Source organism: Centruroides vittatus, unplaced genomic scaffold (genome assembly GCF_030686945.1).
Source record: "Centruroides vittatus isolate TY-2023 unplaced genomic scaffold, ASM3068694v2 contig_2818, whole genome shotgun sequence".
Taxonomy (NCBI): Eukaryota; Metazoa; Arthropoda; class Arachnida; order Scorpiones; family Buthidae; genus Centruroides; species Centruroides vittatus.
The window spans coordinates 1,720,524-1,734,141 of NW_027121792.1; positions in this window are offsets into that span (position 1 = coordinate 1,720,524).

Below are 13,618 nucleotides of genomic sequence, written 5' to 3' on the forward strand. Positions count from 1 at the left end.
AAGAATCTGATCAATTTATTTTTAATAAAAATGGACATTTTTGTTCACATTTTTGTCTGTTTCGTCAATCTACATTATAATTTTTAACTAAATTTATAAAATGTGTGTTTAATTATTTACATTACAATCAAATTTTAAATTTTGTCGAATTCTTTCTATTGTTTTTCTAATATTTTTTCTCTTTATATAAACCGAAAAATTCGATAAAATCACTCTTGAAGGTATACAGTAATCTATGCTCGATTGAACAGATGTTAAAACATTTATCAATTTTGTTGATAAACAAATGACTATATTACACTAATTAAGTATTCTTGATAGGTTAGATTACGATCGTCATTGGCTTAATTCCAAATTTTCAGCTTGATCAGACTTCTACAAGAGAAGTAGCGTGTCTCAAGATGAAGTGATAGAACCTTTTACAGTATAGCAAGTTTAAAAAGTAAAATTAAATTACTCATTTAGACTCGTATCGTTTCTTATAAAATAATAATAATATTCTAAACAAAATAAAATAAGAGATTTGAACAGGTAATTTTATCATTCTTATAAAAATTATAAAATATTCGAAAAGTTTTAAAACTGTTAAATTTTATCATTTGTTCCCTCGGGTGATTTCTAATGTTATTGTCTTTAAATAATTATTTAATTGGTATTTTAATTTGTTTTAAACTTATAAAATTTACTTTAATCAGGTAATTTTAGTTTAGAACGAGATAAACAGCCATCAGAGACTAGAGAAAAGATCCTTCATTTATTTGAATAACATTCTCCTGATATCTTAGGAAACTAATTCATTCTTCAATTCAGTAGAATTATCTCTAAGATCGTGTTTTCCTATTCATGCTATAGAATTTAGAATGTTTGAGATACCGCTTTTGCTTTTATTTAATGTTAAACTTGGAAAGAATTTTCATTAAAAAATTTAATGAAGTCGTCTTATAAAATTACAGAAATTATTAAAAATTAATTTTGTTTCTATTAGCCTATGATTAGCTTGTTTACTTAGAAAATGAAAATACCATTATACGTTTCCATTTTTTTTTTTTTTTTAATCTAATCTGTTGTATTATTCTCTTATTTTTAAACTTTAAAGCAAAATATAAGATAACATAAATAATTTATCGTATTTTACATGCATTTAAATAGGTAAATTCGAATGTGCATCTTCTCTCTTGTGAACTTAAACATTTAAAATTGCATTCGACTCCATAATTTATGACGTATTTATAAATATAAACTCTGCTATATATTAATTTAGGATTATATATTTTATAAAAAGAAGAATAGAAATCATATCTAACATCGATTTTTATTCGTTTTGTTTTATTTTTAACAATAGAAATAAACAATTTTAATAAGCAAAATAACAAATACGTAAACAGTGTAGGAATGTATGAAAAAATGGTTTCTTTATTGAATATATGAAAAAAAATATTTTATTTTTGATAAAATGAAATGCGAATGAATTTATTTTACCGTTGCCATTGCTAGTAATGAATCTGGTATTGTTTAATATTGCATTTAGTATGACTGACAAAGAAAAAGTTGTGATCTGGTCGGATCAAGTCCATTAGACAGTATTAGGGAGGTTGGACCCCTAGGGAGACTTCCCTAGAGAGATGACGTGAATGTCGTATGTCACATTGTAAAGTGGTAGAAGCTCGCTATTCCTTGCAGCTACAGTTAATTGAGTGAAAGATTCTCTTCAAACGACAATATCCTGTATACTTTCTCTTTTCATAAACGTAATTGGTGTCGACTATTTTGCTAAAGTATTCTTTTATAAATGGGCATATATATATATATTTCTTCTATATGCCGGAGGATTTCTTATCTTGTTACGATTTTAAATTTATAAACTAATTTATGTTTCCTAGTTATTTAAATTATTATTTTTTTTAAAGAGAACATGTAGTCATACAGATCATCATCTAGTACGTAGTTGGATAATGATTTTTATAATTAGTACTGAATATTTAAAAATTTCTTGGGAGGAAAAAAAAAAATCAATATTTTTGTTGGTAAAGCATTTTCTATTTTTTGGTGGAGAAGGGGGGGTCTGTTTATTTCAGCTCTCTAAGCTAATGATTTTCATCTCCTTGGGGGTCTAATCCTTGTTTGTAGCATTGATAATATCGATAAAGAAAAAGTTTAATCAAATTATTAGAGTGTAGTCTATTCATTAAAGTAATACTTTTTTTTTTCTTGAATTTACTACGAGAGATAGAATATAATTTGGTTGATTTAAATATTAATGTTTCAGCTAAGTCAAAATAATATCGCCGTGCTATTTAGGTTCTTATAATTCTTGATATATTACAGCAATTATTACGTTTTATGGCCAAATAAGAAACTAATTTTTACACGAATTAAAATTTCTAGTTTATCAAACTTTAATTATTTCGTGTTTTACCCACCCCCTCCCCTTTTTTTATTTTTTACAAATTAGTTAGTTGAAAATTTTCGAAATATGTTTATCCGCTTGATAATTACGAATCTTTTTAAAACACGAATGCAATTAGCTGCTTATTATTTCTTTACCTAGTTTATTCGGTATTGAAATATATTGTAACCATTGGCATTAATTAGAAGTTTTTTTAAGTTCTCCAAGTTTTTCTTAAAAAACCGTTCTTTCAAAGCAGTTTTTAATGATTAAATTTTATCGATAATCAAGCGAAAATTCTCTTTCTTTTTCTTTTTAATTTCCTTCTAAATTATGACTAAAAATGAATTTTTAGTCGCAAAGAGAGAGAGAGAGTTTGATATTATTTTTATTTTAGTAATATAAATTAATTAAAATTTGATTATTAAAGTTTCGATTTCTGCCATTCTCCTCCGAATCAATGCTCGAGGCAAAATCTGACATTTTGTATTTAAAAATTACACGTAAAATGCATTTTAAAAACTTTTTATAATAAAAATTTAACCCTTTTTTTAAAACTTATTTAATATTCATACGTAATTACGTTATTAATATTAGTTAAAAAGAGTTTTTATTCCTTCATTTTTAATGAAATTTTATCTAATTTTCGTTCGTTTTAAGCGGGTATCCTTTGAGCCTATTAATTACATATAATACTGATTATCGAGGTCTCAGCAGAGTTATGAAGCGAATTTCAATAAACAAGAAAGTAAATTCATTAAAAGAATTTTAAGAAAAAATAAAATAAAAATTAAAAATTAAATTTTAAACAAAGTATTTTTATATTAATTAATGTTTAAATTCGATATTTATCAAATGTAAACGATGATTAGTTTTAAAATTTATGTGTCGTTCATTAAAATTAGTAATAATAATAATAATAATAATATAATTTTTCATCATTTATTTTATAGCTAAATTAAACATAAAATTAATTACAAAATAAATTTTCGAAAATTGATATAAAATTCAGTTGAAAGTAGTGAAATTTACATAAATAAAATATAATAATTAATTTAAATTTGTAATTGACGTAAATTAAGAATTAATTAAATTTAACTTCAAATTGATACATTTTAATTATAATTAACATTATAAATTAAAATTATAAGCTCATATTGTCATATTATTATTATAATAAACAAGTGAGCTGTTAGACGTTTAATCATCGCATAAAATTTTAAATTGTAATTTTAATAAATATAAATTTAACATTGCTTTTTTTTTATAAAAAAAAATTTTTGGATATTTGTAAAATATAGTTTTTTTTTATGATAAAACTTTTAGATTTTTCTATAGTTTGTAGTTATGGTTGTAAAGTTTAAGTCGTTTTGGTTTCAGGAAAATGTTTTTTTCCACTAAAAAAAACATGTATTTTATTGTTGGTTCCTTAGATAACATACACACTATTATTGTACGAGCCCTGAAAATGTTGAAATCGTGACGTTGCAATCACCAGAGTGATGATTGTAGCTCGTTTTGTTCTGTGTAAATCTGGTATCACACTTGCTTATCACGTTTCATGAATATTCATTCTTTACTTGTTCCCTGTTCAGATAGATTCAACAAATTCAAATATTAACATTATAAATATCATTTAAAGTAATAGCATGTTTTTTTTTTTTAATCTAAAAATACATTTTTATTATGAATTAAATAATACATATTTAAATATTCAATCTACAGAGTTGTAAACTGAATTAAATTTTACATCATAAAAATTTATATCATTTATATCGAAAATAATATTATTTTTATTATTTTTATAAAGAAAAAAAACGAATTAATTTAATGTTACAACTGTGTTTTAACCTTTAAAAAATGACAAGAAAGTTGTTGAATATTTCGTTATTTAATGACTGTAGAAATCCTGAATAATAATTCAAGTTATATAAAAATTAAAAAATTGTTTATACTTCAGATAATGTTATAATTTATGCAATAATATAATAAATATTAAATATTACTCGATGTAATTTTTCTATTAAAAAAAAAAGTAAAAATTGTTTTAATTTCACAAACGAGTGACTAAGAAAATGGAAAATATGTTTCAAGTTATTTCACATTTTTCGCCTGTCTGAACATACAGATGTACTAACTGTTATGTACGTATGTTTAGTTTATTTATTTAATTTTCTAATATTTATGATATTCATGATTTATTCAGCATTATTTTTTTTTCCTCGTCCTCCGAAGATTCTCATTAAAATAATTTTTGTGTTTAATAAGTGTCAAGTCACTAGCTATTAAACAATAAAAGTGATTAATTATCTTTTAAAATTTAATCAAATTTAAACTTCTATTCACCAAATATAATTTAATTTAAATATATTAAGTAAGATGCAACGGTCTCCGGCAAAAAGGGGTAGGCCACCACTCAGTCGTACCAAACTAGAAGGAAAAAAGGATTCATCTTCGTCTTCTACTGTTCGACTCATAACTGACTACAATGCTTATACCGAAAAAAATTCTTCGGAACTCCCTTCTGCATCTACTGGATTAAACCTCGGTACAGATCCTCAAAGTACAGTTATTTCAGGTGAGCCAGTTGAACCTCTTTCTTCCTTTTCCCCTAACATGACGAATACATCTGACATCTCAACTACAGTATTATGGAGCAAACTCTCCGAGTTGATAACTTCCTCCAACGGAAAAATACTTAACCAAATGTCTACTATTAAAGAAGAATTAGATATAATCCGTAACAGTGTGCAGGAAACTAAAAATCAAAATAGAAAGATGAATTCTCAAATTAATAATCTTGAACAACAAATTGCAAAATTGAAGATAGAAAACGAAAGTATGCAATTTAGAATGGACTCATTGGTCAACGAACAGTATCGTAATAACGTAATATTATACAGATATCCTAGTAAGGAAACACCCAATAAACTAGAAGTTTTCAACTTAGTCAAGTCAATACTAAACATACAAGAATTCTCAATGGAGGATCTTCTTGCTGTAATTCCACTGTCCAAATCGGAATATCCTCACATTAAGATAACCTTTAAAAATATACAGATCCGAGATATCTTTTTTATGAATTTTATAAAAATGAAGCAGAATAACTTAACGAATGAATGGAAAGACACTCAAATCGCCCAAGATCTTAATAAGGGATCCAGGTTACGGCGGAAAAAGCTGTTGCCGTTTTACTATGAGCTAAAGAAGGAGGGTCATCTCTCCAGACTCCGAGGAGATAGTTTGTTATTCGGTCATCAATCTTTGACCTATAGCTCCGTCTTGGATGGACTGGTGATTTCGGATTCCTTTACTCCGTTTACTTTACCCATACCACAACCAAAATGACAAATTCCCAATCAAAACTATCCTCAACCAGAAATAAGAATGATATCTGGTCACCCGACAATATCTTCAACCGCTGTACATGTTAAAGCAAAATTTTCGAATAATAACATAGGTAGTCTAAGAAATCCCTACTTCGTTATTGTTAATTGGAACTCTCAAGGGCTTACAAGGAAAATCCTCACCAGAGAATTTGTTTATCTATTAAAAAGTACAGATATTCTAGCCATTACGGAGACTTGGTTAACTTCCTCACCTGATTCCCAAATTCAAAATAAAGAAAGCTATTACATTGTTACGCAAACGGCTCAAAAACCTACGGGTCCGGGTCGACCTTCAGGTGGACTTAATTTAATAATTAAAAAAAGGCTAGGCGAAATTATATTCATTCAGCAAAGTAATAATTATATTATTGTTCATCTACTAATTTCCAACCTAGACATCGATAATTTGAAAAATAAAATATTAATAATTATGATAGTATATATCCCTCCCGATCAGTTGCTGATCTTAAATGAAGTATTTCGTCAATATGAAAATTTGAAAAACATTTCTCCGTATGTAATCATAGTGGGAGATTTTAATGCCCGTATCGCACAAATCATGGACTTGTACTACAAAGGTCCGAACTTAAAAGTACAAAATATCCGTAAATCTAAAGATGATAAAAATAACAAATTGGGAAATCATCTCCTCAAGCTAATGAAACAAACACAATTATTCATACTTAATGGAAGAATTGAAAAAGATTTTCCCTCAGAATATACTTGTGTTACTCCCACTGGTAGGTCAACTATTGATCTAATAATCTGCTCAGATCTGCTCGTGGACTTATGTTCCGAACTCCAAGTTCTAAATTCTGATTCATCAGACCATTTTCCAGTTAGATCTATATTCGGGATAAAAGCCAACTTCAGTTGTAGGCAAGATAGTACATTTTATCAGACAACTGTTTATAAATACGATCGTTTTCAAACTCAAGTTAGTAGTAAAATGAGTAATTTATTATCTAAAGGATTGTTAGACGGTGAAGAGTATTATTCTAAATTCGAAGGTATTCTAAAAGAATATATTCACATCTGGAAGATCAAAAACTCGAAAATTCAAGGTCCTAAAAACCCATGGTACGATTTAGACTGTATCAAGTTAAAAAATAAAAAAACCAAAGCATTACACCAGTTTAGAAGACTATCTACAACCGATTCCTTTAAAGAATACCGGCAAATTAAAATTACTTATTTCAATCTATTAAAAACCAAAAAACTAAATTTCTTCAAAAAGTTACAACAAAAAATAATAGAAAATAAAAATAATGACGTATTCTGGTCAACGATGCAGAAACTGAGACGGCCGAATATTGAGCAATCAGTGCATATAGAATTTTCTGACTGGATCACTTTCTATAATAGATTTACAGAAAAAAGTATTACTCCAATGACTGAAATTACGAATTCAGTAAATGAAATATTCGATTTACAGATTACTACCGAGGAACTTGAAGTGTCGATCCGGAAGTTAAAATCGAAAACATCCCCCGGACCAGATCAAATCACAACTAAATTTATTAAATTACTTCCGCCATCAGGTAAGCAGGTTCTTCTTGACCTATTTAATTACTTTTATAACAACTCAAAATACCCAAAGTCTTGGAGGATAGCAAAAATTCTAATGATTTATAAAAAAGGAACCCGAACAGATCCTAAAAATTACCGTCCTATTGCTTTATTATCCGTGCTAAGGAAATGTTTCACTTCAATATTAACCTCTCGATTTCAAAGCTGGTCTTCTAAACAAGGTTTAAATTCACAATATCAGTATGCTTTTACTAAATCAAAAGGAACTGAGTCAGCTATTTTTCTATTGTTGTTAATAATTCAAAATTATCTCCAGCGTAAGCGTAGAAAGATTTTCACTGCCTTTATTGACATTTCCAAAGCATATGACTCCGTGCATATTTCCATCTTGATTGATAGGCTAAGAAGGATGGGGGCTGGTACCAAATTCTGTAATGTAATCAAATGTTTATTTTCATCCTATACAATTAATATTGCTCATAATAACCAAGTATATCCGGATATAAAAATTCACCGGGGATTACTCCAAGGCGAACCTTTGTCACCTTATTTATTTAACTTATATATCAGTGAAATTGACCATCTATTTTCAAACGATAATGAAGGAATTTACATTAATGGTCGCACTTTTCACTACATTTTATATGCTGACGATCTTGTATTACTAGCTCCAACCCGAACTACTTTGCAACGTAAAATTAATGTAGTCAACGATTACTTAAGTACCATCTGTCTATCTATTAATACTGAAAAATCTAAAGTTCTCATAATTAGAAAAAATGTAAAAATATCTAATCAAGAAAAAAGTTTCTACTTAAATAACCAATCGATTGAAGTAGTTAACCAAATCAAATACTTAGGAATTACTTTCAACTGGGACGGCGGATTCCACCCACATCTAGTCCAACTCAATAGTAAAATCAACCAACTCATTAATAATGTTATATATCTAGCATCAAGATTAAGGATTTCGAATTTAAAAATTCATTTGAAGATGTTCCATTCCTTTGTGGTTCCAGCACTCTATTATGCTAGTCCAATTTGGGCTTTGGATTTTTATTCAGATTTGGAGAAATACCATATTATATTTTTGCGCAAACTCCTCCATATTGAGCGGACGGTTCCTGGATATGCAATTAGATCAGAAGTGAACCGATATCAACTTTTTCCTCTATTTCTCAAACGTTTACTAAAATTTTACTTCCGGATACTTAACACTGTAGATGAAAATATAAAATTTCTGTTTCTCGAAATGGTAAATCAAAGTAAAATCTCAGTCAAAAATTATCGTACATGGTATCAAAGTTTCAATAAGATAATTCAGTCTTACGGCATTTCGAATCTGTTACTTAACTCAAACGAGGACAACTGTAATTATGCTTACTCCTTAATGATGAACAATGCCTTGTCACAATCTATTGCTAAAGACCAAATCTCTATATTAAACTCAACTTATCACCAATGGTATTTGAATACGTTACATATTCCATCTCAATCGTGCATTGCTATGGCTACTACCAACCTAAATGTAAAGCGTACGTTACTCCAGATGCGGCTTAATTATAGTTCAATATTAATAGACAACGTATACATTGATTTTGCTAGGGAGTGTTATTGGTGTAAATCTCGGCCTTTTTCTCTATATCATATTCTCACAGTGTGCTTAGCCATCGAAGATGCTCAACATAAATTTCAAATAAGGGAAATCTTTGTATCTACTCACGAACGAAATTTTAGATCCAGTCTTGACAATTTATCGAAAATTAGTATGTTTAAGATCTACAATTTTTTCGTCCATATTACTAAAATGTTGAAAAATTAATTATAAGTATTGTGTAACTCTAGTTGTTTATGTATAAAAAAGATGTTCAAGTTGAAACCAACGTGATAAACGTTCAGAGATTTTTTTATATATTAATGTCTTATGTAACTAATCTTCAGCAAATTAAAAATTAAATTGTAATATTAAATACTAGTTCCCCCTGTCTAACATACAGATGTACTAACTGTTATGTACGTATGTTTAGTTTATTTATTTAATTTTCTAATATTTATGATATTCATGATTTATTCAGCATTATTTTTTTTTCCTCGTCCTCCGAAGATTCTCATTAAAATAATTTTTGTGTTTAATAAGTGTCAAGTCACTAGCTATTAAACAATAAAAGTGATTAATTATCTTTTAAAATTTAATCAAATTTAAACTTCTATTCACCAAATATAATTTAATTTAAATATATTAAGTGTATTTTTATCGAATAATTTTAAGATTAAATTTTAATGCTTATCTGGGTTACTTTAAATTAATAAATTTATTTATTTTTTTTTGTTGTGTGTGTGTGTGTGTGTGTGTGTGTATTGGATATGAAAAATGTGATCAATAAATCAATTAATTAACAACAATAGGTCAAGTAATATCAGAAATGATAAAGATATTTTTTTGTGTGTGTGTGGAAAAGTTGAAATGAAAAATCGGAAAATTGGTTTGCAGCAAAAGAGATGAACTGTTATAGATGGACAAGAGATGTTTAGGAAAGGATGAGACACTAGCATGTGGCTAAGCACCATACATCAAAGGTCGGAACAAGACAAAGCTGCTAGATCCTACAAATCGATGCTACAAACTGCGAGTATGTGTAAACAATATGAGAACAGACATGTCTTGTGCAGATGGAATACCGAGACGTTTTACAGCATGATAGGAAAGACTGTCTTTGTTTAACACGACTGGATGCTGCCTCTCGAAAGTGCTATGTATGTGCCTTTACTCGATAAATACATCTTAAAATGCACACAATAAGTTTAAATGAAATTCTTGAAAAAATTCAATTCAATCTCGTATTTAAGATTTTTTTTAAAAATAATAATAATAAAAAGGGGAATAAACAACAACTTTCGAAAAATGTACTTAAAATAAGGGGAATTTGAAAGAAAATTGACAAATTTTTATCATTTCGTTATTTTTATAAGTTTCTATTGCTGCACACTAATGCTACTATTAAAATGATTACTTTTACCTTTGATGTAGCCATAATCTTATTATAAAATATATTGATGAAAAGTCATTTATATCTTTCTCTAAATGACTTTTCCTAAATCAAATAATTTGTAATGAACATAGCAATATTTCAACTTACATCTAATTCCAATGAAAGAAATCATATGTAAAATAAAATTTTATTTTAAAAAAGTCATAAACGTCTACTACATTTCTAGATATATTTTTATAATACTTTCAAATAGGAAGATCCTTTGTAAAAGTTCAAATGCACTGACAACCATTGGAAGGATTGATGGATTGATTATCATTTGGATATCTTCCATATAACTCTTACAGAAAAGCTTTCCTATTGGTGTATTTTCGAATAAAATATTGCATGGAATTTTTCAATATTTTGCTCTGTTTTTTTTTCTTTTTTTATCTTTTCAAAACAGATGTATCCTTAATATTTGTTTAAATTTGATCTTAATAAAACTTTTCTGTCCGTCTCTCTTAGCAGATATAATTTTACTTGATTACATTTTTAATTAAGCTGCGATGATAAAAGTAATGATAAAAGTTAGCTAGTTTTATCATTACTTTCTGCAAGTATACAACACTTTTAATGATTATTATTTTTAAAAAAAATATAAAATAAGCATTTAATTAGTATATTAACATTGAAAATTTTATTAAATATTTTAATGAAAGTAATTAAATCATTTAATAATATTTTAATATAATGTATTATCTAATATTTTACTAAAATTGTCAGATTCAATTTTTATTCTTAGAATACTTTCTTTAATGGTGAAAACTTTTTATTATGAACAATGGGCACAATAACTGTATATAGAACACCATGTTTTGTCACCAATTCTATGAATATTCAGGGAATTTAAACTGAAAATTAAGATATTTTTTTAAACAAATATAATTTGTTCGTTTGATCTATTTATAAGGCATCCATTATTATCACGGTTATATTAATTTTCCAATCGATTATAATCGTCGATTATTTCAAAGATGATCGATTTATTTGGTACAAATGCATCTCTGATTGAAGAGAATATTTATCTGTCAATATTATAGATCGTGTGTATAGGAACAAAAGTTTAAGGATATTACGAATCCAGATGTGATCCTCGCAAGATATGGACCCCGAAACCTATGTCCCGTATTGTGGAAGATTTTCGAAAGTAATCAAAAATAAAAATATAATATTCATATAAATAAATATATTTGTAAATTATATCATAATATATTATAACATATTAATTAATACGCAATTTATAAATACATACATTTGTATGTACAGGCAACTGTTTACATTACCATTTTAAATCTGAAAATTTGTCCCATTTTGTGTGCGGTTGGTGTATTTGATAAGTTTCCTCTACTGTATCCGATTTGCAGTCACATCTTTTTCTTCAACTCCCTTTTCTTCATCTTCACTTCAACTGTCTACCGTATTCTTGGTCTTCTGCTTCGTTTTCCTCCGATCTCCATGTTCACGACTTGCCGTTCAAGGTAACTTTCGTTTCTTCTCATGACATTCTCATACCATTTTAGCTTTCTTTCTTGTATTTTGTGGCAATATCAGTTACTTTAACTGTACCTCGAAGGCATCATTTCTGATTCGATCAGTTTTCGTTACTCCACACGTTTATTTTCTATTTTTTTAAAAAAAAGGTAAATATTATAAGACTATTTATAAAATTTGAAAAAAGCAATTGATATTTAATTAGAACAAATTAATTAAATGCTTAATTAAAATTATAATTATAATTATATTCTAAAAATTATTTTATAAATATTGTACTGTATTATTTTTAAGGACGAAAGTACAAGTTTTATTGTGTATTAGAGATATACTTTTTTTAATTAATATTTAAATATATAACATTTTGATTTTAATTAATTTTAAATTTTATAAAACAAAAGAGAATTTAATAAAGAAAAAATGTAGTAGAAAAAATATATTAAAAAAGTATAGAAAGAGGGAAAATGTAATACAATTTTAACAGTAATTTTTACACTATTTGCAAAATGACTATTACTGAAATTGCTTTAGGTGTAACATTAATAATTTATTTTGTAAGATTATTGCGGGTCTGTTTTCTATCAAAACTGACATTAATCCGTGTAATATACTTTCTTTCGAATATCGAAAGTCATTTAATATCTCTAAACTCTGATGTTATCTTGTCTGCATGAATTTCTTTTTCAAACATTTTTACTTTTGCTAAGTTCTTCACTAGTTAATTCTTTTATATAATAATTTTTTTTCGTATTAAAACTTAAATAATGGCTTTTACGGATAATGAATATATTTTTAATTAAATCACTTGTAATTTAATTTTGAAAATGAATATGCGTGCCTCTTTTGTTAATTTTTGCGATACAGAAAGTAAGTAGTTAATGTAAATTAACGTTTCATTCGATAATACTATTATTTTGAAAGAGAAAAAATAAATTTTATAAATAATTCCTTGCCTATTATAAACCTGAAAAGAAGCTTTAGAGGAACATAGCTTTAGAGAATACATCTCTTTTCTCTATATCTTTTTTTCTATTCTTGGTTCTCTTCGGTCTTTCTTTAACAATCGTTCTCCTTCTAGCGACATAATTACCATTGTAGCTAGTAAACCAATACTAACAAGAAATGGAAGTGATTTAACAAAGCTAATGTCAATCGAAAAAAAAAGAAAAGTAGTAATAGCTTGATGTACAATTACTGGAGAATATTCTGCAAGAAAAAAAATTAGTTATGCATTTTTCCAATTTCTACCATCGTTTCTTTTCTATCATTAATAAACCAAGGAAAATCATCTTTAAAATATCATTATTTGCTGTTTAATTTTGATTATTTTATAATTTAAATTTTTCAAAATATATTCAATTTGTTAAAAAAAAACAATAACAACAACAAAAAGAAATCTCATATTTTGTAGCAAATTTGTAGCTAACTTCGTCCATTTTATCCTATATGTGATTTGATCTAAACGATATTGCTGATGTTGATAGGGAGGATTTGAAAAATGTTTGGGATTTTATCAAGGATAAAATTAGAGTTATAAATTACGTATATCTATATAGGTTAGATAAGGTTTCACTAATAAAAGCTTTAGAAATTCGAGAAGCTTTATTCTCTAAAGTTGAGTTGGTGATTTTTTTTTTATCAGAAGAATTTCGTATCAAAAATTTATTATCTATATTACATTTGGAATTTTGTTGTTATTAATATTGCTTAGATATATTGAATGCTGCTTCAATTCCGAGGATAATTTTTCTTTTTTTTTTTTTTTTTTGGGTGATGGAAGGAAAGTAAGT